The sequence below is a fragment of the Peromyscus leucopus genome, chromosome 20 (assembly GCF_004664715.2).
Source record: "Peromyscus leucopus breed LL Stock chromosome 20, UCI_PerLeu_2.1, whole genome shotgun sequence".
NCBI lineage: Eukaryota > Metazoa > Chordata > Mammalia > Rodentia > Cricetidae > Peromyscus > Peromyscus leucopus.
The window spans coordinates 11,501,294-11,526,727 of NC_051080.1; the positions used below are offsets into that span (position 1 = coordinate 11,501,294).

The following is a 25,434-nucleotide window of genomic DNA, read 5'->3' on the forward strand; positions in this document are numbered from 1 at the left end:
GAATACTTGTGGTTGTCAGTAACTGGTGGAATATTCCAAGGTAGCTAGTAAAAAGGATTTTGAATGTTCACAAGATAGCGAAATGACAAATGTCTTAGGCAATGGATTTGTAATTAAATTGACCCAATCATCACATATTATATACACGTTTTAAATATCATATTTGACTCCAGAAATATGTGCAATTGCTATGTTAAAATAAGAATAATTTCTTTTTAAAAGCATCAGAGTTTTTACAGAAATCAATTGTATTAGAGCACTGTGAAAAAAATGTTACCTTATATGATTGAGTCTAGGAAAGAACCAAGAACATACGAAGAAAACAATAATCAAACTTTTGTTCTGTAGGTAGGACAAGCATAGTGGCCTCCCAGCATGGGTGAAAAATCAAGAGTCACCATTACTCAAGCCAGAAGAATATCCAGGACCAGACAGAACAGTCTTCTCAAAGGAGATGGTGAAGAGAGAGGGTTTTTTTTCACATTACTGTCTTCACTTACTTTTGTAATATTGGCACTGACTAAGGAAATGCCATGAAAACTATTAAAGAAAAACAATCAGACGAAACTGAGCCAAGTTTAACTCCTGCAGAGAAGAGAAGCCCAGACTTTACCATTCCAATCCCACTCTCTTCCAGGCAGTGGAAACCCACATCACATTTACAGGAATATAAATAATAAAACCGTCGGAATGCCCAAGTCCCAGAGATGGCATTGCATTCAGAACAAATTATGCAGCGACAACTAAATCTCATTTCTCAGCACGTTGGTGTAGGAGGTAAGGTGGACAGCAAGGTCTTCTTGCCAATGTCTCACTTCTGGTCCATTATCAGCAATTTCTTTTCCCTTGGGATTATCACTCAATTTATTATTGAGTACAGACTTTATGAATTCCTTGAGAAATAGACCTAGGTCATCTGCTCCTCACTGTGGGCTGTGAATCCTCTTAAGCAAAAAATACTCATTTTGATTAGGGTTTTAAACTAAAGAAGAATGTATTAATTCCCCCTGTGTGAAAACTGAGGTGGGGGCAAGTTCATAATGCTCTTAATTAGAAGGTTATATCATGAATTCTAGAGCAGGCATACAAGTAGAAATGGAAAACTAAGACATGATAGTGATGTCCCATGAACTTGTCTCTACTTCTCTGCTCTACTGGACCGGGTGACTGGATGCAACTTGGGGTCCACTTGGGTAATCCCCTTCTCATCATCTTATGATACGTGCTGTTGTAAACATGGGAGGCAGGTATCTCTGTGACACACTGATTTCACTTCCTTTTAGACATTTAGCCATTGATGGAGTAGCTAGGTCATACAATAGTCTTTGAGAAACCTTGAGCTGTCTACAGTGAGCACAAAGGTGTACAAGAAAACAAGGGAAAATCTGCATGCCACAGATGATGTTCACTGGGTCTTTTGAGGAAACCGCCACTACTCAGAGGTAATCATTAAAGAATCAAGGAATCCAAGGGTTTCAGAGTTGGGCCTGGAGCATTGAGTGGAGATTGAAATGATTATTGATTAGCTTTCTAATGGCATTGCCAACCATCACAATCATTTGTGATGATTAATTCTTGGTAGTTTTACACCAGAACAACTTAAAATGCCAACACAATGTACAAGAAATACTATTTGCAAATGTGATTGTAAGTTGTTTTATTAGCACATATTAATTGTATACAACAAAAGGCTTCATAACATGTATATTTATAAAGTATGTATATAAGACTTACATGCATGTATATATGGTAATCACACTCTCTATATACTTTGATATACATGTAAGGTACTTATCATATTTACACCTCCATTGCTCGTACTGGTCTGCTAACACTGTTCACCCCCTTTTTGCTTTCGAGTCTCTTTGTTGCTGTTCAGCTCCACACATGAGAGAGAATATATGGTATTCATTCTCACAAGTCTTATGTTTTTCAATAGGATGTTGTCTAGCTCCATCCTTTTTCCTGAAGACACGTTCTCATTCTTCTTAGTGGAGTGTTCGCACCAATGGCTTTTACTCTTTGGGATGGGCACTTAGGCTCATTCCTTGACTTGGCTACAGTGGAGAATGCTACAGCAGATGACTCTTCAGTCTGCTGACTTAGAGTACATACCTGGCAGAAGAGTAACTAGACCATATGCAGTTCTATTTTTAGGTTTTGGAAGAACTGCCATATGCATTTCCATAGTGACTGTAATATTTACATTCCTACTAATAGTGTATAAAGTTTCTGCTTTCCCTGTATCCTTTCCAGGATTTAAAAAACTTTTCTTGATGACAGTATTCTGACTGTAAGATGGAGTCTTAGTATAGTTTTGCATTTCCCTATTACTGAAGATGGTGAACATTTTTTTTTTTTTTTTGGTATTTGTTAAGCACTTGTGAATTGTCTGTTTGGTTCATTTGTTCATTAATTGATTGGATTATTCTCCTACTGTTTATGTTTTTAAAGTAATCTTTTGATTATCATACATACATTATGTATGGTACTGGTCTTCAAATGGACATTTTCATATTAGTATAAAATACAATCAATTTGACCATCTCTTAGTCTCGGCAGCCAGTCATGTGCTTTAATTTTAAAATAACAATTTTAAGCACTCCATTGTCTGAGGAGCTCAAATGCTCTCACATTTACCTCTTTAGCTCCTTTGTTCTCACATTCAATATTGAGTCTATGACCTTTCTTCTTTTCTCTGTGAATAATTCTCTCATGCCTTCACTTCTGTCCTTACATTGCTTTGAATCCCCACATAGACAAAATGATCTTTTATAAAAATTCATACTTCCTTTGTTCCCTGCATTGCATCATGTAGATCAATGTCAATTGTTGTTAAGTCTAGCCATTTGCTTCTTTGGATTCTTATCTGGGAGGCTGCGTGGTCCTGGATTAGAGCACACACTTCAGTGGCCGTGGAGGCTCTGTGGAAACCCATCGGGCAAATCTCAGTCAAGGCAAGTTGCTCTTCCACTTCCTTTTTCAGTTCCCATTTTCAAATTTGTCCTTTGAGAATTTTGTACAATGGGTTTTGGTTATCTATACCCCCCTCTTGTAACTCCTCCTATGCTACCGTGTGTGTGTGTGTGTGTGTGTGTGTGTGTGTGTGTGTGTGTGTGTGTGTGTATGTGTGTATGTGTGTGTGTGTGTATGTGTGTGTGTGTGTGTGTGTGTGTGTGTGTGTGTGTGTGTGTGTGTGTGTGTGTATTTCACTCTCAAAGAATGTTTGGTCTTCCAGTGAAGTATGGGCCCAGTTGCTAAACTCTTAAAGAAAACCGAATCTCCTTCTTCAAAGAGCTATGATTCGACATTAGATCTGCAGTCTACCTCCATGCTCTGAGGTAAATGAGAGTGGTTAAGGCAATTGCTTTCCTAGTTTCTTAAAAGCTGTTGGGATTTTTTTTCTCTTTGTCTCCAAGTTCCAATAGTGACTTCTCTCTACTCATTGATATCTCATCTCAGACTTGCTGTGGGATGGTCTGTATGTCAAATTACTCTGATTGGTCAATAAATAAAACACTGATTGGCCAGTGGCTAGGCAGGAAGTATAGGCGGGACTAACAGAGAGGAGAAAAGAAAGAACAGGAAGGCAGAAAGTCACTGCCAGCCGTCACCATGACAAGCAGAATGTGAAGATGCCGGTAAGCCACAAGCCAGGTGGCAAGGTATAGATTTATGGAAATGGATTAATTTAAGCTATAAGAACAGTTAGCAAAAAGCCTGCCACGGCCATACAGTTTGTAAGCAATATAAGTCTCTGTGTTTACTTGGTTAGGTCTGAGCGGCTGTGGGACTGGCGGGTGATAGAAATTTGTCCAGACTGTGGGTAAGGCAGGAAAACTCTAGTTACACAGACTATTATGTTAGATTAGGCACACCCCACCTTTCCACTTTCCCAAACTGTCCCTTCATACCCCTCTCCTGCAGCTCTATTGTGGTACCTTTTCTCTTCTCATGATTACTAGTCAGCCTTTTCTGTGGTTCATGAAAGACAAGGAAGCCACAAGATGCAAACTACCACTTCATTTCTTTAGTCAGTGTGTTTGTGGACATGAATCATATCTACCCTCATTGCTGCTTTTATGTTGATGAAAGAGCCCAACCCTATCAGAGGCAAATGCTTCCACTCGTGTCATGTAAACCAGGTCTAAAATTATTTTCTTGAGATTTGCATTGTGAAACTAGTTCTATATCCTTGTTGTTACTCCCTTTTTCCTTCTGAAATACTTCCTTTGACATACGCAATCATGAGGGCACACGTGTACAAATGTGCATGTGCACACGCAGGCAGGCACACAGGCATGCATGCATGCATGCACACAATTTTACTCTCATTGGGTAGGGCAGAAGAGAACTCCCAAAGAACTTCTGGTTACCTTGAGATTGGGGACTAGAAGAACCCATCAAAATGTCTTAGAATCAAGAAGACTGAATTTTCAAAGAATAGAAATATTGACCATGCAAAGGTACAGAGACAAGGAACAATACGCCATGTCAGAGAAACTTTCAGTAGTTAGTGTGCTGCAAACAGAGCATTTAAAATTGAGCTGGATGAGGGGGTTATGGTGAAAATAAAACTGAAAACATAGGCAATGGCCAGATTGTGTTTATTATACAAGACAACCAACTACAATATGTGAGATAATCTGAATCCTTTTCTGTGTTAGTTAGTTAATATTCCACCACTGTGACAAATGCTTGTGCTAACCACCTTTTAAAACTGAAGGTTTATTTGGGCTTAGTATTTTAGAACTTTAAGTCCATAATTATTTGACATATTTTCTTTTGAGCCTTTGGCTACTTAGGACATTCTGGTTGTAGGGCTGGCAAAGCCTATTTACCTCAGGGCAGTCCAAAAGAAAGGAGTGGCAGGAAAGAACTGGGGTCCCAAGAACTCCTTCAAAGATATGCCTCCAGCCACATGACTTCCCTCTTCGAGGCCTGACTTTGTAAACAATATCTTTACTCAGGTCCATGGGTCCTTGTCCTCTCCTGCATCCTTTCCAAATACTTCATCCCCTCCTTGGCTTTAGAAAGTTTGTACAAACATTATGCTAAAATGTTTTGCAAATAATGCTTCCTTTAATCTGAAACCTAGCAGAGCAATAGTGTATATAGCAGTTGTCTGTGGCCTGTCCAATATTCCTTCACTGTCTTTCTGGAAATGAAACGCTTTTTTTTTTTTTTTTTTTTTTTTTTACTTTTTTTTTCTTTTATTTTACAATACTATTCAGCTCCACACAACAACCAAAGATTCCCCTGTTCTCCCCCCTCCCGCACCTCACCCTCCCCCCAGCCCACCCCCCATTCCCACCACCTCCAGATCAAGGCCACCCCTGAGGACTGAGATAGACCTGATAGACTCAGTCCAGGCAGGTCCAGTCCCTTCCTCCCAGACTGAGCCAAGTGTCCCTGTATAAGTCCCAGGTTTCAAACAGCTATCTCATGCAGTGAGCCCAGGACCTGGTACCACTGCCTAGATGCCTCCCAAACAGATCAAGCCAATCAACTGTCTCACCTATTCAGAGGACCTGATCCAGTTGGGGGCCCCTCAGCCTTTGGTTCATAGTTCATGTGCCTTTTGGCTAAGATCAAGTGTAGTATCTGTTCTTAGCAGTTTAATATTTTTTTGTTTGTTTTTTAGAATTACAGTTACTTTCACACTCCCTGTGTGTGTTCAGGACCAATATTTAGCTTGAGGAATTGACATACAACCCAGATATTAGTCCATTGTATTTTCCTAGCACTAGCTACCCTTTCAAGAGCAGTACTGGGTCTCATTCCAGCTCATCAAAAACAGGACCGTGAGTGACTTTCACTAATACAGAATAAAACATTTGTCTTTCCTTTTGCACTTGAACTTGTAAGAGTGTAGATCAGGAGCAGCTCAAGCTTAATATTGCCACAATATGTAGCATCTAGGGAGAGATTCTGAAAAAGAGCAGATAAAAGTCAAAAGACAGGGGAAGACCAAAAGTGCAGGGACATCATTGTACTCCCTACTTGGGAGGATACCAGCACACCTTTGTGATTCCCAGGTAGGAAAGAGAAAAGCTCCTTTTCCTTAAGTACTTGTTTTGGTCTTCTCTTTCCTGAATTATTTATTAATTTGTTTGTTTCTTGTTTATTTTGAGACAGAGTTTCTCTGTGTAGCTTTGGAGCCTGTCCTGGAACTTACTCTGTAGACCAGGCTGGCCTTGAACTCTCAGAGATTCACCTGGCTCTGCCTCCTGAGTGCTGGGATTAAAGGCATACACCACTGCCTGACTCTTGGATTATTCTTAATTGAGTCTGAGACCTACTGTAAACTTTGTTTTATAGACAAGAGAACAGAAAACCAGCATGGATATTAATCTGTGGTTACTCATGGGCAGTAACTAATCAGAAGCAGAAATGGAACACACATCTTCTCTTTGTTTCTTTGAACTCTAAGGCTTAATCCTTTTTAATCAGTACATTTCTAGCTTAATGGTCACTGAGAAGATCTTTGTATAGATGGAGAGTTCAAGACAAGAAATTGGTGAAATTCAGTGGGGCATTTGGTGAAGTCGGATGAGATGAGCCAGGAGAGGGAAGGTTGAAGTGGGAGCCACTGTGTGCTAGGGGAGAAGTCCAGCATGGCAGCATCAAAAGGTGCTTGGGGAAGGACTCATAATCAAAATCCTCATCAAAGGAGGGAGAAGGTGCTCAGGACACAAATGCATGGATTTTCATCCTACTTAAATTCCAAATCATAAATTTGGACTATTGAGAGGAATCAAGGACTTGTCCTTCTCATATTTAACTCAGGCAGACTCAAAAATCCCAATTTTAACTTTGCTATTATTTGAGTTTTTAGAAAATTCCATAGTTTTGGAATTATTTGAAGCTAGCTTAGAGATAGTTTATATTTCCCTGTTTTATAAGCAGAATCAACTTTCTCATATTGAGCTGGTAATTTACTGGCAGAGCTCAGAGTATAATATTTTGGCTTCCTAGATGTCATCCAACTGAACAGCTCTGTGTTAACTGCTTTTTGCTCGCTCACTTATTATTCTTTAATTACCACATAGGAGCTTGGACTGAGGGTGCCACAAAGTGTGTGTTAGGTGTAGCAGAATGCTTCAAGGGATCAAACGATAGTGCAGGACACCTGTCGCACAGGTGGATGATGCAGACAGAGGACCACCATTGAGAACTTAGTGTTTGCTACAATGCCAAACTGGTCAGGGTGGTGACCAGAGAAAAGAATCAAACTGAAAACACCATTGTGTTCTCTCAGCCTTCAGTGTCTGTAGCAAATGTTAGAAGAAGAAAGAACTGACTAAACTTTTGTATCCAAGCCCTGCCTGTCAAGAGAGGCTCAATCTCTGTGGTCACTTCAACTGGGCACTGTTGTTCAGAGGCCTGGCTGTCTTTACTGTGCCTCCTTCTCCACAATTGTAAGCTGTGTTCTTTGAATTACGGAAAATGTGTTTTTCCCAAAGAAAGTGTTAGCAGCAACACTTCTTTAATACTGGTTGTGTGCTTTCTATGAAGTCACTTGTTGGAAAGGACAGGGCACAGTTGTTTGTGATTTGATTGTGGTTCTTGGTTACATTTGTGCTGGCCATGTTTTCAGTAAAGGAGATGAGCTAAAGCAATGAGACCTACAGTTGGGAATGCTGCCATAGAGTAACAAACGATCCTAACAAAACACCGAGGAGCTGCAGGCATTCACCTGAGAAAGGCAACACACTCCGTCAAAGAGACAGGCAGACAGACAATCTATAGCTCTTCCATCGTCAGCGTGAGCACTGTGCAGAAGTCAGAGGGAAACCTGAGCCCTCACAGAATGGCCATGGAGCTAGAGAACTGGTGAATTATGAGACTGTAGAAGCAGGATAAAATGGTTAGTGCTATGACAGCTTTCCCCAATGGAAAACAATGCCACTGGCTGGCAGTCTTTTGATGTACAGGAAACCATGCTAAGCACATGTGACAGAAGTTGGAAAAAAAATAATAGGAAGTAGGGCAGGTAGAGAAGAATAAAGAAGGAGAAGTTGAGAGTTCAAGTGCTGCACTTTAAAAGAAACCCAGGGAGTAGATCTGGATCTGAAAGTCTGACCCAGATAGCATGGACATGGTGGCTTATTATTTAATTTGGGCTAAAAGGTAAGGAAAGGAAAACAAACAGGAGTATGTTAATTAACAAAATCTATTTCTTGAACTTGAATGGAAATGTTGATCTAAATTTATCAGTCCACATAGCATGCTTCATGGAAATCATGGCTAAAATTTTACAAACCCAGGTTTTTTCCCTTGGGGGTTCAGATTAATTATAAATGTCACAGTAACACTAAAAGGATTATATAAAATATACCTCTGTTCTAGAATTCATGCTATTATATTTTTTATATCCTATTTCTACACTAATTTCTTAGGCACTGGTTAAGACTATGGTCAGGAAATAATTTACAATTTCTCCAGTATTTTCAGTGAAAATCTAAAAATAATATTTTATTATAAAATATAGTGGTTAATAGGAAATTAATCCATACAACTTATTATAAAAAGAACATTGCTATTCTTTATTTTGTACTAGCACCACAGTGTATAATAACAACAATTTTCCAATAAATATACATTGATTAATCATAGGGAGATGGGCTGATCTGTATTCGTATAGTATTTTGTATTTATTGCTTCTACATTTTCTCACTGACTAGCATCCCAGCAAGATCTTGATTTGACAAAACATTCTAAATATTCTCTATCTGTTCATTCCCTCTGGAGCTGGCAATTGTACTTAATTGTTAAGGCTGTTTTAGTGTGTATACGAAGTGCATCACGACTTTATAATACTGCCAAGCAATTCTAATAATATGCATTAAAAACAATCAGTGGACCTGCAGATCTGATGAACGAGAAAACAGGGTCTACATTTATCTATTTCAGATATTATACATTGAATTCCAGACTGGAAGATGCCCCAGGTCTGTGTTGACACAACAGAAATTTGTCAACGCTACCCCAGAGCTTCTCTTTGTTTGAAAAGAATTCAGGAAGTTCTTCAGCATGAATTATTAAGGAAACATGAAAGGAAGATTAACAAGGAGGAAATAGGAAATAAATAAACCTGTTGACAGATGACTCCACTTCCTTCCACCGGTTTCCGGAGCTGGAAATAGACTTTTTAATAAAGTACTGGGCTCTTATTACACATTTCTTCTCAGCTGTTTTACACCATGGATGGCAGTTTTTCCCACGGTCATCACAACAGGAAAAGACATTAGACACCTAGGGCTGTCAAGATCCTACAAATACCAGAGTAACTGTTGACCAACGTTTTAGTTTTTTTTTTTTTTTTTAACTCGGTAAAAAAAGTTTTTGCTTGTCTTTCTTTCTTTCTTTCTTTCTTTCTTTCTTTCTTTCTTTCTTTCTTTCTTTCTTTCTCTCTCTCTCTCTCTCTCTCTCTCTCTCTCTCTCTCTCTCTCTCTCTCTCTCTCTTCCTTCCTTCCTCCCTTCCTTCTTTCGTATGTATCTATCTCTATCTAATCTATGTATCTTTTTTTTTCTTTTTTGCAATAGGGTCTTAATTTGTAGCTCAGGCTGGTATTGAACTCTTGATATTTCTGTCATCAGTTTCATGAGTGCTGTGACAACTGGCCTGAGCCACTGTGTCTAGTTCAAGATTCTTAATGTAGCTAAGTGTATGTAAAACTTACCACTTAACAAAGGAAACTAAACTCTAAAAATATATTCCTTAAAAAATAGAACCAAAGGTCACAGAATGCCAATGTTAACATTTTTGTTTTATTCACAAGTTTTCCCTTACTGAAAAGCAGATAAAAAGCAAATCTCGAGCTACTGGAGCTTTTATTCAAGCACAACAGTGTACATTTTAGGTACAATCTTCCAGAAGGGAGCAAGCTCACTGTGGTGGAGAGGTGTGTACATCCCCAATATCCAATGGAGTTCCTACCAAGTGCATGTGCCTTATTTTAGAAAAGTGCCATAAACAAGGACTTTCCAAGTTAGGTCATAGCTCTTTGCCTACCCTCATATGCTCACAATTAATATTTCATGTAATATTTAGCATCACCATTACATAAAACCTGAAAACTAAGTGATGGTCTAGACTTTTGTGAACTAATAGATTTTCCTGTGGAAGTATTTATATCCATATACATATCAGTTTTAAATTCTAGTATGTAGTGTCAACTGGAGTCTGTTTTTAGGGAATTTTAGTAGTGTTTTTAAAATATTTGAATAGACAAATTAAATGAATTATCTGATTAATTTAAAGCTATTTTTTCTCCTAACCATTTACTAAGGTTCTTTTATGGTTATTTGCCCAACTGTACAATAAATTGCTTTTGCATTGGCCTTCTGAAGAGTCAGCATGCTTCTCTGCTCTGTGACGAGTTAATCTGATCACTTTGGTCATTGGAAAATTAATTTCAAGCATTGCATTATCTATTTTGCACTTTCTTTTATTAAGCATGGGCCACTGAAGTTAATTGAAAATTTATCAGCATTTCTCACTACCATATAATTATTATCTTTCTCTATATCTATCTATCCATTTAACTATCTAAGATTTTTCTGTCTTGTTTTGTTTTTTGGCAACTCTGGACACTGAACCCAGAACCTTGTAACATGCTCAGTTACCATCCTTCTGAGGTACATGTCCAGCCCTATGTAACTGGTAACAGTAAAGTGTCCTGTCTTCTACATCCTCATGGTACATTAGGTTCTAAGGAACATTTATTAAAGGGGAAATAATCCAGATAAAACATTAAATAATAAAACAGGACTCAGATTTATGTAGCCCATGAAGGTGTTTATAAATGCTTACAATTTTTTTTGTTATTATGTTTGTGTGTGTGTGTGTGTGCATGAGTGTGTGTGTGAACGTGTATATGTGAGTGTGAGTATGTGTTTGCGGTGTTGTCACTTGAGTTCGGGTGGCCAAGGGGTTAACTGATGTGGGTATGGTAACTGGGAGAGCAGCAATTGCTCTTAGTGTCTGAACCATTTCTCCAGCCCGTTAAAAGGTTTTATGTTCAAAGGAAAATTCTTGTAAAGTCAATTTAAGAGTAGTTGGCAACTACTGCTGTTACTATAATAACTACTTTCTATTTAGTGCTTTCCTGTATTTCCAACAGTTTTGCTCTGGAGCAGATATTTATTTCAAATCATAAATATTTTAAAATATAAATAGTAATCATTTGGTATTAAAAAGGTAAAGGTAAATATTGGATATCTCAGACATCACAGGAGTCTGTAAATCTCTGTTCCTTCTCTTTTATCTCATCATTGTGTTTACTGGAAAACAATACTTAAAAAATAAGAGAAAATGTAGTAAGATCCAATGGGGTGAAATGTAGCCACATAAGAACCACGCCCAGTGCAAGCACTCAAAGCGGGCAATAGCATGCCTCCCACAGGGGAGAAAAGGGGAATGTGGGACATGAGATGTGACTCTGAGCCTACTAAGGGGCAAGGCAGGCAATGTGCTTAGCTTGTGAGGACTTATAAAATGTCACAGAGATAAGGAAACAAAAAGAGGTGACTTCATCTTCAGTGAAGGAGAGGCGTGTTCTGAATCTTGCCTTCTTAGAGTGTAGCCCTGCTCTTCAGCTCTGGCATGCCAGCTCCTGGAGTTCTCTGTGTAGACAGCAGAGCTGGAGTTGCCATTGACAGCTGATGGCAACTGGGCCTTGCTTACGTCACAAGTCTCATCTTGCCAAGCTCATTCATGCTCTGAAGAATTTAGCAGCCAGCTTAGGTTGTCACGGTTATTTCTGTATTCTCCAGCTTAAGTGTCTTTAAGACAGCTGACCTTTGCCAATGAAATGGTTCTTCTACTTTCCTTAGCTACTCCATCTGCCATTGCTGTAATTCAGGCCTACGATAGCTCTCCACAGACTCCTCTACACCTGCAGGTCTGTCTGATTACTCTCCTTAATCAACAGCTTAACACATCAGGCCATACTGAGCTAAATGCTTCCTGTGGTGAATGAAGCCCAAGAGTGATACAGCAGAGCCTCTCTAATATCACCCAAACACTTCCCCATGGTTTCTTTCCCACTCTGGGATCTATTGGTGTAGCAGAACAGGACTGGGACACATTTTCCCAATCTACTAAAGCACCTTTCTCCTCATTGCAAACGATGACACTTCATTTCCTATCTGAATTAAAACTATAACCAGGATGGACAATCAAATGAACTAGGAGCTTCCAAAGGCTGGAGACAATGAAGAAAGCTGTGTCTGTGTTGCTATGGAGCCTTGGCTGGAGTAACTGTCCAGGGCACATGTGTTGAGGCAATACATGCACTGGAATGACACCTTCACCGGTCTTCACCGTCAGAGCTCTTGAGCCTTGTGAGAAAACAGGCCATGGCCTCTCTAGCTCACCTGTGAGCTGACATTGTTCTTATGGAGGACAGAGCAGATCTTCAGGCTCTGTGTTTGCCCAGTAGGATTTGTGATATCTGAGCCTGCCTGGAAGTCTCATTCAGATAGCCTCTGTTGGGGTTCAGGTTGTATTTAAAGCTATGTATGCCAAGAATCCTGCTGAAAACAGCAAATCCTGCTGATAAACTTAGGTATTACTGAGATGACACACACACTGAACCACTCAGAAGACAAAAATGTGAGAAATTGGAGAGTACTCAGGAAGCAGATTATACATCTTTTTCAAAAGATATTTATTTTTAGAGCAGTTATATATTGATATAACCTGATGATATAGATATTTCCATATAAATAATCTCTTTCCTATGCCTACGTAGCCTTCTCCATTATCAATATCTGCTACCATAGCAGGATATTTATAAGTGAGCCTACAATCACATATCAACACCCAAACTCCATAGATGACCTCAGGATTCATTCTTTATGTTCTTTCTATGGGTTAAAAAAAGATATGATGATATTTACCCACCATCATAAGAGTACAGATGAGAATATTTTCACTGCCCTAAAAATGAACTCTGCCAATTTGCCTCTCCATCCACATTATCACAGTTTTGCCTTTTCACTTGGTGGAAATCGTGTTCTACCTAGCCTTTTCAAGTGCCTCCTCTACGTGCGTTCAAGACTTGCTCACTCATTGTTCTGATGCAGAATAATAATCTGTCCTGTGGATGAACCACAGTAGATCTAGTCACCTACTGAGGAGCATCTCAAGTTCCAAATTTCACTCAAGGGTACTTGGGCTACTTGACTGACAGTGCCATTGGATATGAAAGACAGGAAGTATAAAGTCCTGAAACACTCCAGGTGAAGAGTCTGATAGAAGATGATCGGGGTGGATAAAGCCAAGAACCCCAAGACCATAGACTTAGTTTATAGATTAGCAAGAAACACATTACCCCATCTAAGAGGAGTGTAAAGAAAATTACCTAGCATGACTTTTAGTCCAAGTACAAGAGATGAGCCTCATCTGAGAATGTATAGTAACAAGGCTGATGCTCATGTTTGCAGCTCAATGTCCTATGAACTAAATCTAGTCCATTGTAGCTGACAACTGAGCTTGACCTAGTCCTTAGATGGTGATAGTCCTGTTAGGCAGAAAGAAACTTACTGTATATGACAAGAGAAACTTAGTTCTCCAAGCACTCCAGAGATCCTGCTAGAATATACAAAATGGTGGACTGTGAGAGAGAACCAGGATAAAAATAATAAGAAAACAAGCATCATGACAGCCAAGCCACCAGAACATACACTCAACCTAAAAAAATATAAGAAGTCACAGTAAACATGAGTAGACACTGCACATGGAAGCAACCACAGAAATGTAAGAATTTAGAGAAATGAAGATTGCAGGAATTAAGTATGCTTTTCAAAGGCAGGTAGACATACGGGAGGGTAGAATGATTCAGTGCAATTAGTGAATTGTAAGGCAGAAGACTTGACAAAAATGACCCAGCATGTACACAAGAATGTGGAGTGGAAGCCAGTGATCACGAAAGCAAGAGAAAGCTAAGAGTGTGACGGGGCTGGGGACTCCCTTGCACACAGCACCTGATAGGTCAGAGAGAGGGACAGTCAGGTGCTTTCTTTAACGTTGCTGTGGTGAAACAAGCCGAGCTATAATCTGTTCCCAGCAAGGATGTCTTCCAGAACGAGGATAAGGATATTTTATAAACAAAAGAGTACAAAAGAACTAACCAAGCAAAATGAGTGTTGGCAAGAGCAGACTGTGACTAAAGACAACTCTAAAGTCTAAGCTTCCTGTTCAGAAGTTAAACTCCGGTAGACAGTAAGAGATTTGGGCAGAAACACAGAGAAAGGGAATCTGACCACATATGGGGTGGCATCTCACAGTGCACAGTGGCTTGAAGAGTTGAAAGGGCTACAGAAAAAAATCCAAGTATCTATAAAGTAGTATACCCGAGAAAGCAATGTAAACACTTGATTTTTATTGCTCAAGAGAAGGAAAATAAACAATTATAAATAGCCTATTAAATTTTCTAATACATCACTAAAAGAATAAAAATAACTAATTATTTCTCTCTGAGTAAAACAATATGAGAAAAATGATCCATTCACAAAAAGATGAGATGGGGGAAATAAGAAACAGAAAAGAAAAATGCATGGGGAGCCAGGATAAAATAAATCCAAATAAGTTAAATTCAAACACAAGTGGTTATGCTGACTGGACAACACAGCAACAAACAGAAATGCAAACTCCTGGACACAAACAAAACAAACACGAGCAATGGGACCGTGTAAGAAACCCATTCAAACTACTCGGATGGAAACATTACAAAAGACAAGCCACAGAGTACGAAGATAAAGCTGGGGTGTAGCGACGTTATCATACAAAACCGACTTTGGGTACAAGAAGTACCACAAGAAGTAATATCTGTACAAAGTTACAATGAGCAGGAAGAAATGTAGATGCTCTGGACTTAGGCACATCTGGAATCATGATTCCAAGCTGTAGAAACTAAAATGACAGAGGAAGAATCTCATGGGACTGCAGTGTGATGGTAACTAATGGATAAATCAAGCAGAGTGTCCTCAAGTACACAGGATTGAACAAGATGTCTAATGAGACAGATCACAGTTGTTGAATATTATGACCAATGCATGTCAAATACATACCTTACCTTCAAACATGAATTGAATCCTTTTTGGGGGAAGGGGAGACAGAGTTCCTTGTAGCACGAAACTTAGACAGTCTTATTAATAAAAACAAACTCAGAGCCAGGTATTGGGGTGAATGCTGGAAGATCAGAGAAGCAGAACAAGCCACAGCCACCTCACCTCGCCAATTCCTCAGCTTATCCTGTTTCCTCAGACTGGAAGCTTCTGAGTCCTCATCCAAATGGATCTCAGCTGAAATGCTTCTTGAAAGTCTGAATGCTTAACCAGCTAAAAGCTTCTAGCCTTATATACCTTTCTGCCCATGTGGAATCATCTTTGTGGGGTTCTGTCATTCTTTTGAAGATTTCAAAGTTCCTGTTAAGTGTGGTCATGGTTCCCTGCAGACTTTTTTTTTTTGTGTGTGTGTGTGTGCCTCCTCCATGGTTTGGAGCAACCACAGTCTGATAAATGTCTGTCTCTCAGAACCATGAATGATCTTCCCTAGAAGAGAATATCTTCACAGCAGTTTCTCCCCACCATTTCTCTTGCCAAACTTTTCTAAACTGACCTTTGCCGATGCTTTCTTGTAACACGAGGGTCCTGGCAATTCTTCTCTGAACCAGCAGTAGTAAACCCTTCATCCCAGGTAGCAGCATCACCACAGTCACCAACAGGATGAGAAGGAGCCAGCAACTTGGAGCAGCAGCCCCTGCCTCCATGGTCCCACCACCACCATTTGTGGCTCACCACAGCTTCTCCTTAGCAAGCCTCCTAGGCTGGCTTCAAACTCGGGATCCTCCTGCCTTTGCCTCTTTCAGCAAATCCTACCAGTGTGCCACCACAACTGGCAACGTATATCTCAGGTCTGAGCTGGGGCCTGAAAGACCACAGGCAAGCAGCTTTTTTATGAATTCATACCATGAACGTTGGGCACCAGATGTAGCACAAAACTTAGTCTTATTAATAAAAACAAACTCAGAGCCAGGTATTGGGGTGAATATGCTGGAAGATCAGAGAAGCAGAACAAGCCACAGTTCCTTTACGTTACTTATGCTGGCATCAAACTCATGGTCTTCCTGCCTCAACCTCCCCAATTCCTAGATTATAGTTGTCTACCATATAAATCATAATTGGCTATGAACTATCCTTTTATGAGAATTTCTAGTTATCATAATGGCAAACTTACTCAGTTTGTGTGTGTTTAGTTTATATGCCATACTTTACTATATTCTTTTTATTATTTAGTTATTTTAATATAATTAATATTCACAGGGCTTGACACATGTGCATTCCCATTTTGTCATATGAGAAAACTGAGGCACAAGGGGTCAAGTTATTTTGCATAGAGTAATGCGACTAATGAAGAGATGTGTAAGTACCTTATGGAGAAATGCATAAGATCTATAGGCAAATATTAACAAGGTCCTTGAGAGATGGAGAGCTTGTGCTCAAAACTGGAGCAATCGATGGTGTAAATGCATTATTCTTCCCAAATTAATAGATAGATTCAAAAATCTCTTGAACATTACTGTGGACTTGCAAAGCTAACTCACCAAGTTACACAAGCTAGCAGAGGACTCAGCATAGAGAAGTGCTTGTCAAGAAGAGGGTGGGTGATGTCTAAAGCTACAAAACTGCTTGAGATGCAGTGATAGACACAGGACTTCCATGACCAGTGACCAGAGACAGATGCATACATGCAAAAATGTGGTTGATGTTGTTATTACATATCAGGCAGTATGCTGACTTTCCAGTAGCAGGGCTGAAAGAATATGACAAACACTAAAACTAAATCGATCTGGCTCCCATGTTCCCACTCTGATAATGAGTCACCTCTTTGTAAATGAAAGGCTAAAGTAAAAGGTAAGATTATTTTTAAAACTCAGACTACGCATAGGAACCAAAGTTGTTATTTGAGCAGCAAGGATTTCTTAAACTAAATAGATTCATGAACAGTAATGAGTTTCCTAATATATATTATTACATTAAGAACATCTGCCAGGCTTGGTGGCACACACTTTAATCAAAGCACTATGTGGGGCACAGAAGGAGGCAGAATTCAGTGAATTCCAGGCCAGCTTGGTCAACATAGTGAGTTCCAGGACTACATAGAGAAACCCTGTCTCAGAAAACCAAAAACAAACCAAAACAAAAACTGAAAACTTCTGTTTATCATAGATACCATAAGAAATATAATTTCATAAAATTAGGAAATATATTTGTCATAAAGTATTGACTGCGTGCCGGGCGGTGGTAGTGCTCGCCTTTAATCCCAGCACTTGGGAGGCAGAGCCAGGCGGATCTTTGTGAGTTCAAGGCCAGCTTGGGCTACCAAGTAAGTTCCAGGAAAGGCACAAAGCTACACAGAAAAACACTGTCTCGGAAAAAAAAAAAAAAGTATTGACTGCATAATAAAAATGACCAATATATAGATAATGGGTTTATATATGTAATGTGTTTCATTAGGACATGTTCATATTCATTATATATGTATATATAAATATTCATATAATCAATATTTGTTATATATGTATAGACATATATAATGAATATGAACATGTCCTAATAAAACCCATTATTTTTTATAGCCAATATATTTTAATAAAAAGCACAATAATTATAAAGAGGATAAAAAAATCTTTAAATGAAAAAATAATGCAGAAAAGAGCAAAAGACTTGGTGTGAGATTGTAAGGTAAAAGAAAGCAGAACAGACCCAATCAGCACATAGGAAAATGTCTAGCATCATCGGTTACTAAGGGGATAGAGATTTCAGATCCTTCAAACCAACTGGGAAAAATTAAGTCTGGAGATGACAAGTATCTTCAAGTGCAGTGTGGAGGATCAACCCCATGTTGGTGAGTTAGAACTGCTTTGGTACCTGCTGCCTAGTAAATCTTATCATATGTGTTTCCTCCACCTCTCCTAACACGTGTCAGTCAATTCCTAAGAGAACATACGCAGGTCTCTGCAATGCCAGCTTGGTACATACTTAAACTGCCCACAGTACTGAATACAGGTGACAGCTGTATACAATTACTGTATACAGGTTCACAATTTTGAGGTTGTAAATAAACAGGTGACAGATACACACATTCAGCATGCTTATGTGTACATAATGGTGAAGAACATACTGTTGAGAGCCACAGGCATGGCAAAGAAGGGTGACTGTAAACACAAAATCCAGTGGCTACTTCTGTGAGCAAAGGTGAGGGGTAGGCATAGAGAGAGCATGCTCAATGCTTCCATTCACAGGAACGCTTGTCATGAGTTGGGTATTGGCTGTAGAGACTCTTTGTGCCTTTGAGTGAGGGAAAGTTGATGCAGAATAGGATTGCCTACTCAGATTATTTTAGATCTCTAACCAGAGACAAAGGCCACCGTTTTTTTTTTTTTTTTTTTTTTTTAAATAGTATAATAGAGAGCCAGGGATAGCAGCACAGGCTTTTAATCCTAGCACTCAGGAGGCAGCTGTAGAATCTCTGTGAGTTCAAGGCCAGCCTGGTCTACAAAGCAAGTTCCAAGACATCCGGGACTACATAGAGAGACCCCATCTCAAAACAAAAAGAAAAATATAATAGAGAAGAAGTGAAAACACCAAGACTTCGTCGAGATCTGTACAGAAGCGGTACACAGTTAGGCTACCAGTCACTGGTGGAATGTGGTGGTCTTGTATACAGTGATCTGAGCTCTGTGTGTGTATGTGTGTGTGTGTGTGTGTGTGTGTGTGTGTGTGTGTGTGTGTGTGTGTGTGTACACCTCTCAGAAACCAGTATAGCGAGGGAGAGCAGACATCAGAATGTAGGGTGCAGGAGAGCGTGAGGAGGGAAGTGCCAGATTTTACAAGGCATTCTGAAATCCCATAGGAAAAGTTCTAGAGGAGGAGTTGTAGAATATTTTGAAATGACTTGAAGGGTGACTTGTGGAAATCCTCCCCCAAATGGAGGAGATAGAGTCAGAAAATGCTGTGATCTTACGTCTCTGTTTTATTTTAAAGACAGGTATTTTCAAAAACAAAACAACAAAACTGGGTAGTTAGTATTTGTGTACTTAAATTGGATAATGAATTCTAGCTCATTGTAGCATACATGGTATAAATGATATTTTGCAAAGATCTATAAACTCAACGAAACTCTTTATTAACAAACTTTAAGTGTGCCTTAATCTGTACATCAGGGACACTATTTTATTATTATTATTAAATTTTTCTTTCATTTTACATGCCAACCACCGTTTCCCTCTCATCTACCGCCCCCACACACACCAAAGCCAGCTATGCGCCAGCGACAGGCCATGATCCAATTTCTAGGAGTCCTACAAACAGACCAAGCTACACAACCAGGTACACTATTTTTAAAAACAAAAGAAGGCACACGACACATTGTAAGGTAGAAGGGGTCTCTCTTCATCTCCTGTTTCTACTAAGCCTCTGCAGATTGAACTCAGTATCCAGGACAAGAATGTTTGTGTGGAAAAGCAAGCAAACAAGTTTATAGAAGGGGCAAAAACCACAGCTAATAATACAAAGTTTTGTATTATACATGCAGAAGTGCAGAAAACATTTCCCTGCGTCTCAAAACATTTCCCTGCGTCTCTTCCCTCTGCCACACACAAATGCATACATGAGCTCGCGCGCGCGCGCACACACACACACACACACACACACACACACACACTTGAATATATACCAGCCTGAAAGCACAGACTTTTTCAGCTTGGCCAGCCACTAGTATCTAGCACCCCAGGAAGTCTCTCCTGAGCTCTGCTGGCTCCAGGGCAGAGTGTCTGCAAATCACTTTTGTAATAGGCAATAGAGGAAAACTGGATGAAAGTCAACACAGGAGAAGTCAATTTGAGTACTAGAAAATGTTTTCTAATGATGGGTCTATTAGGTCTTGGAGTCATCTTCGCAGGAAGATGTGAAGGCTGTATTGGAGGAGATACTTTAAATCTCAGTGAAAATTTTGGTTTCAACCATAAACAAGGCAGATGTTGGCAGCAGATCAATGCTAAGGCCTTGAGAACATTACTGGGTTCTAACAACTGCTGAAAAGTTACAAAAGAGCAAGCCTTCCAGTTCACTGCTGTGTGCTGAAAAGTATAGCTTCAAAGAATCGGTTTGCTTTACAGGAAAAAAAAATCCATTTTAAGAATATGGCTTCCTCCAGGGACTGTACACAGGGAAGGATGGTTTATCAGGGAAAAGCAATGGGTGCATGCCTATGCCTGCTGTAGTTAGAATTCGTCTAACTGTCCCAAGATTCTCAATTAAAGGAACCATTCAAGAATGTTCTACTGTGAGTGGAAGTTTCGTTAATGAGCACACAGTAGGCAGATCTGACCCCTGCTGCTACGCTGTTCACATTCCAGCTCTGTCCTTCCTAGGTTTTCCAGCACTGTGTCATCTTCCTTGGTAAAAATAATCCCCTTAGATAGGAAAAGGATGCTATACAGAGCAAAATACAGCCACTCAGCACAGGTAGCCCTCTGAGACTTTCGTTTCTTCCCTTCACAAAAGCAGAAGATGATGTTTGAGTGCTTTCTTGTGTATTGAACTTAAAGATACCAGCTGCTCTATTGTTCAGAACTAAATCCTTTCATTATCAAAAAAAAAAAAAAAAAAAAAAAAGAAAGAAAGAAAAAGAAAAGGAAAATGGCTTCTTATCCCCAAAGACACCTTCCATGCATGAGGTAATGAATATTTTGGAATTTTAGAAGCACATTTCCCTGTAATCCCAAGAGCTTTTCTGTTACACAGAATTTAGTACCTATTTTGCAAACTACATTTGGAGGACTGGCCAAGTTCATGCTTTTCCCGTGGAAAGCTGTTGAAATCTTTCAGTTGCGAAAATAACCTAATGATTGTTGCCTCTTCAGCCTCCCACTCAAGCGGACCACCCTGCAAAGAATAGCTCACTTAATGGTAGGCCCTATTTTGGTGGGAACAGAGAAGTCTTGGGACAACAGAGACACATCCAGAGGTGAACAGGTGCCAAATGCTGGAAGCTGCATAGTAACAAACGAGACCACATCCCTGATGCGGTCCCACATAACAGTTTTGACATATGATGTCTTGACTCCCTTGAACATTTTTCAAAGGAGACAAATCATACTGAGTGTCAAGTTTGCCAGGATGACTTTGGTCAGCAGTTGGCTATAAAAAAAAAAAAAATGGCTTATAGTCACTATCGTATAGGGGGAAAGTTGGTTGTCCACATAATTTTTGTTTATCTTTAATAAACATCTACCCAATTATATTAATCTCAATTCTGTGTGTATCACATCTTGATTGTAAAAATGGTCCCTCATACGTCTGTCCGTCTTTGTTTTTTGTGCCTCTAGCTTTATCTTTCATGTGTCTACAAAAAGTGGGCGACTTCTCTTTGGAATACCAGTTTGACCTCCATTACTTCTTCTCTGACATGGAATTGTCTCCCCAGAAATTGAAGTATGAAATTCAGATTTCTCAGATGACACAAAAGGTTTTTCCTTATTTGGCCCTTGTACAGGTGTTGGCCTCATTCCATAGCCTTTCTCAGTTCTTACAACACAATCTCTGGGTAGACAGACTATTTTGCTGCTCATCAAACTTACTGTGTGTGTTGGTGCCGTAGACATTTTTCAAAATTCTGTGTGGGTCTTGCTGGTGGGCTGACCTTCTCTGGAGTCTGCCGCACCGCTTTTCCGTCTTATTATCATGAAGGTCTCACAGTAGGGCAATTATGTTGCCTCCCTGCACTCACATTTAAACTGTAGCACCTAAATGGAAGACAGCATCTCACTTATTTTTAGCTTCCCTATGCTCAGGATAGAATCTGAAACACTCTATTGCAAAAAAAAAAAAAAAAAAAAAAAAAAAAAAAAAAAAAAAGGTTATTTTCTGACTTCTGACTTAATTGTGTCACTGTGGTTTTTAGCCAATGGAAAGGGAAGCATCATTTTCACTTTTTTTTTTTTTTTTTTTTTTGGTTTTTTGAGACAAGGTTTCTCTGTGTAGCTTTGGAACCTTTCCTGGAACTTACTTGGTAGCCCAGGCTAGCCTTGAACTCACAGAGATCCGCCTGGCTCTGCCTCCCGAGTGCTGGGATTAAAGGCGTGCGCCACCACCGCCTGGCCATTTTGACATTTTTGTCCAAAGCTGAGTCTAATGTGATAAGAGAAATGAAAAGTGTACATGATGTACATTTAATCCCATTGTAGGGAAGTCCCATAATCTGTGATAAATATGAGAGTACAGACTGTAAGTTTAATTCCTAGCTACCCTGTGCATGAAGTTATAAAATGCAGGACTCACACAAGTTCATGTGGTGATGGCATTTGTATGAAATTTTAAAAACAATGAAAGGCTTAAGTAATAACAGTTAATATTAGAGTCTTTTATTCTTAATCTTTAGCAATTTATATTTAATAAGAACATTGCATATTCAGTCCAGATCTTTGTCATCCTCAACATTCCAACAGCTTTTCCTCCAAAACATATTGAAATGAATGATACTGGCGCTGGTTATCGAGCAAAAAGATCACAAGCCATGGCCACAACTACTTAGTAGCAGAGCTTTATTAGGAGGGAAAGGGGTTGGGGGAGAAGAACCAGGCCTGGAGGAGACAGAACAGAACAGAGAGAGGGTGGGATCTGAGACATGGCTCTTTAAGGCACAGGTGGGCCTACAGAGCTACACCACACACTTGCAGATTGTGTGACCATGCTGCACATGCACGTAGTCACCAGTGCACACTGATGATGTAAGATGCAAGACCCTTGTCTAGCTCCTAAACTACACATGCAGCTGGAGCTCAGCAGAATACTAATACATATGCTCGAGCATCACTTCTGTCTTTAGTTCCCAAAGAATGAACACTTTACTTCACTTTTAAATACAAAATAGCCATTCAATGGACACAGGCTGAACATATGCCTGATTGAGGGACATGTAAAGTGGGAGAAAACTAAACCCCAAAGGAAGGGTGTCTGTGCCTTGAGAGTCACAGAGATTCTCATCTAGCTCCCAAACCTGAGTATGTGAGAAAAGCATCTACAGGAAAAGATTAACAATCAATCATGCTTCAAAATAAGAATAGCCACTCTTCATGGACTGGAAATGGAGAAATTCCTGAATGATGAAGTCTAGAATAGACTGTGTTAAAGTATGAAGCTCAGCCAGGAAGGAAAGAGAACTAAGTGTTTTACTCTACAGGAACAATAATCCAGGTGGTGCAGAGCTAGGATCTTCCAGCCCCTAGGAGGATGGGGATGGCATGCACACTGAGATTCCTCCAGCCTTGGTTGCTGCCAGCTCACCACACCGAGAGCTACAGGGCAGCTCTCTGCAGCCTCGAGACACATGGTTTGGTGGCCCCCAAACTAAGTCCAGGAACAGTTATTCTACAATCAGATAAAAGGGCAGTCAGGCCCGGCAGTGGTGGCGCACGCCTTTAATCCCAGCACTTGGGAGGTAGAGCCAGTGGATCTCTGTGAGTTTGGGGCCAGCCTGGTCTACAGAGTGAGATCCAGGAAAGGTTCCAAAGCTACACAGAGAAACCGTCTCGAAACAAACAAACACACAAAAAAACCTCAGGCAGTGTGGTGTTAGGGTAGCAAGATGCAGTGGGACCATGGCACAGAAACCAAATGCTGTGGAGAGGATAAGGACTCAGGAGGCAAATGGATGAGGTCAGTCACCACAGTGCATCCTCCAATGGGTTCTTAGCAGTTGGAGAAATGAATGAAACACTTGGAAAGCGAGAGAGAATCAAGCTGTTCTTTTAAGGTGTCCAGGGAAAAGGGAGACCAGAGATGGTAGAAATAAGGGCTCTAAATGGGCTTAATTCAAGGTCCTTTTTTTAAAAACCATCAAAGCTTCTTAAATATAGTTAGCCTTCTATGACTTACAACACTTTCTGTGTGCAGCTCAAAGCCCATGTTTAAAGAGCTTCAGCTCCTATTATTCCACACAAAGTGGAGATTCTTGTCTTTAGATTCATTTTATCTTTTCTATAAACACTTTCTGCCATCTGAACTGAATTGAGCTTAAGCATGGTTCAATGAGGGGATACTGGTACATTTTCCTGCCTCCTACCCTCCCTTTGTATGCACATAACGTGCATCCATAGATACATTTATATCTGTTTCCCTCTTTTCTTTCACTTATAAGGGATAATATGGAATGTTTATTCATAAATTATTCACCTTCTAGCTATTGTACTTCGTTCTTAAATATTATCTCAATTAATCTTACAAAATATATATTATTAACATTATTTTTGTATAGACGAGAAACCTGAGTGTCAAGAGGGTCCCATAAGCACATAGCTGGGTGGATTAATTTGGCCCATTCAAAGCTAATTCTAAAAATAGCTAAATGTACACTTTCTCAAGTCGGTGGTTCAAATACACCTCTAGTTTGTTGAAAATAAATCGTTTTTGAAGGTTTGGCTTAGATCATTTCCTTTTGTTAAATTCCATCCTATCCTTCCTGGGCTAGCTCATCTATAACTGATTGCTCTCTGAGCACTATATCCAAACAATGCTCTCTCTAGTATCTGTACATGAAAGTTTACAAAGTATTTCAAACTTAACATGTCCTAATCCTTAACTCCTTGGTTTTGCCACACTGTCCCACCTCTTCATAGTCCAAACCTTAGCAGGTGATGAATTCTCCACCTAGTAGCTCAGACTGCTAATGTGCATCATACTTTCATTTCAATAGCTGTGACAGAACACCCCAACAAAGGCAGCATGGTGCAGAAAGAGTTACTGGGCTCTCAGCTCCAGGTTGTTCTCCCTCATGGTGGGGAAGGCGATACAATGCATCCTATCCACAGACAAAAGAAAGAACAGGAAGGCAGAAAGAGTCACTGCCAGCTGCCACTATGACAAGCACCATGTGAAGATGCCGGTAAGCCACGAGCCATGTGGCAAGGTATAGATTTATGGAAATGGATGAATTTAAGCTATAAGAACAGTTAGCAAGAAGCCTGCCATGGCCATACAGTTTGTAAGCAATATAAGTCTCTGTGTTTACTTGGTTGGGTCTGAGTGGTTGTAGGACTGGCAGGTGATAGAGATTTGTCCTGACGGTGGGCCAGGCAGGAAAACTCTAGCTACATAAGGGGACCTGGGAAGTGGGTCAGTGGGCAAAAGCACCTTACTTAGGTGACCTCAGTTTGAGTCCCAGCACCCATATCAAGTTGCTTACAGCTGCCTGTAATTCTAGCTCCAAGGGATCCAAGGCCTCTGACATTCATGGGCCTCTGTGTTGATATGTACACTCTCCCTTCCAAGCATACACATATGTGTACACATATACACAGTTGTAAATAATAAAAACAAATCTTAAAAAACTTTAAAAACCACTGGTTGGATTAACACCAT

At 39.8% G+C, this 25,434-nt stretch overlaps 1 protein-coding gene and 1 pseudogene across 2 annotated transcripts in view; one reads left to right on the top strand and one right to left on the bottom strand.

The window, feature by feature from the left end:
• The window catches only part of Pdzrn4 (PDZ domain containing ring finger 4), a 368,271-nt gene that overhangs the window by 30,216 nt on the left and 312,621 nt on the right, over positions 1–25,434 (bottom strand). The window lies entirely within an intron of this gene.
• LOC114693091 lies at positions 5,566–5,669 on the top strand (annotated as a pseudogene).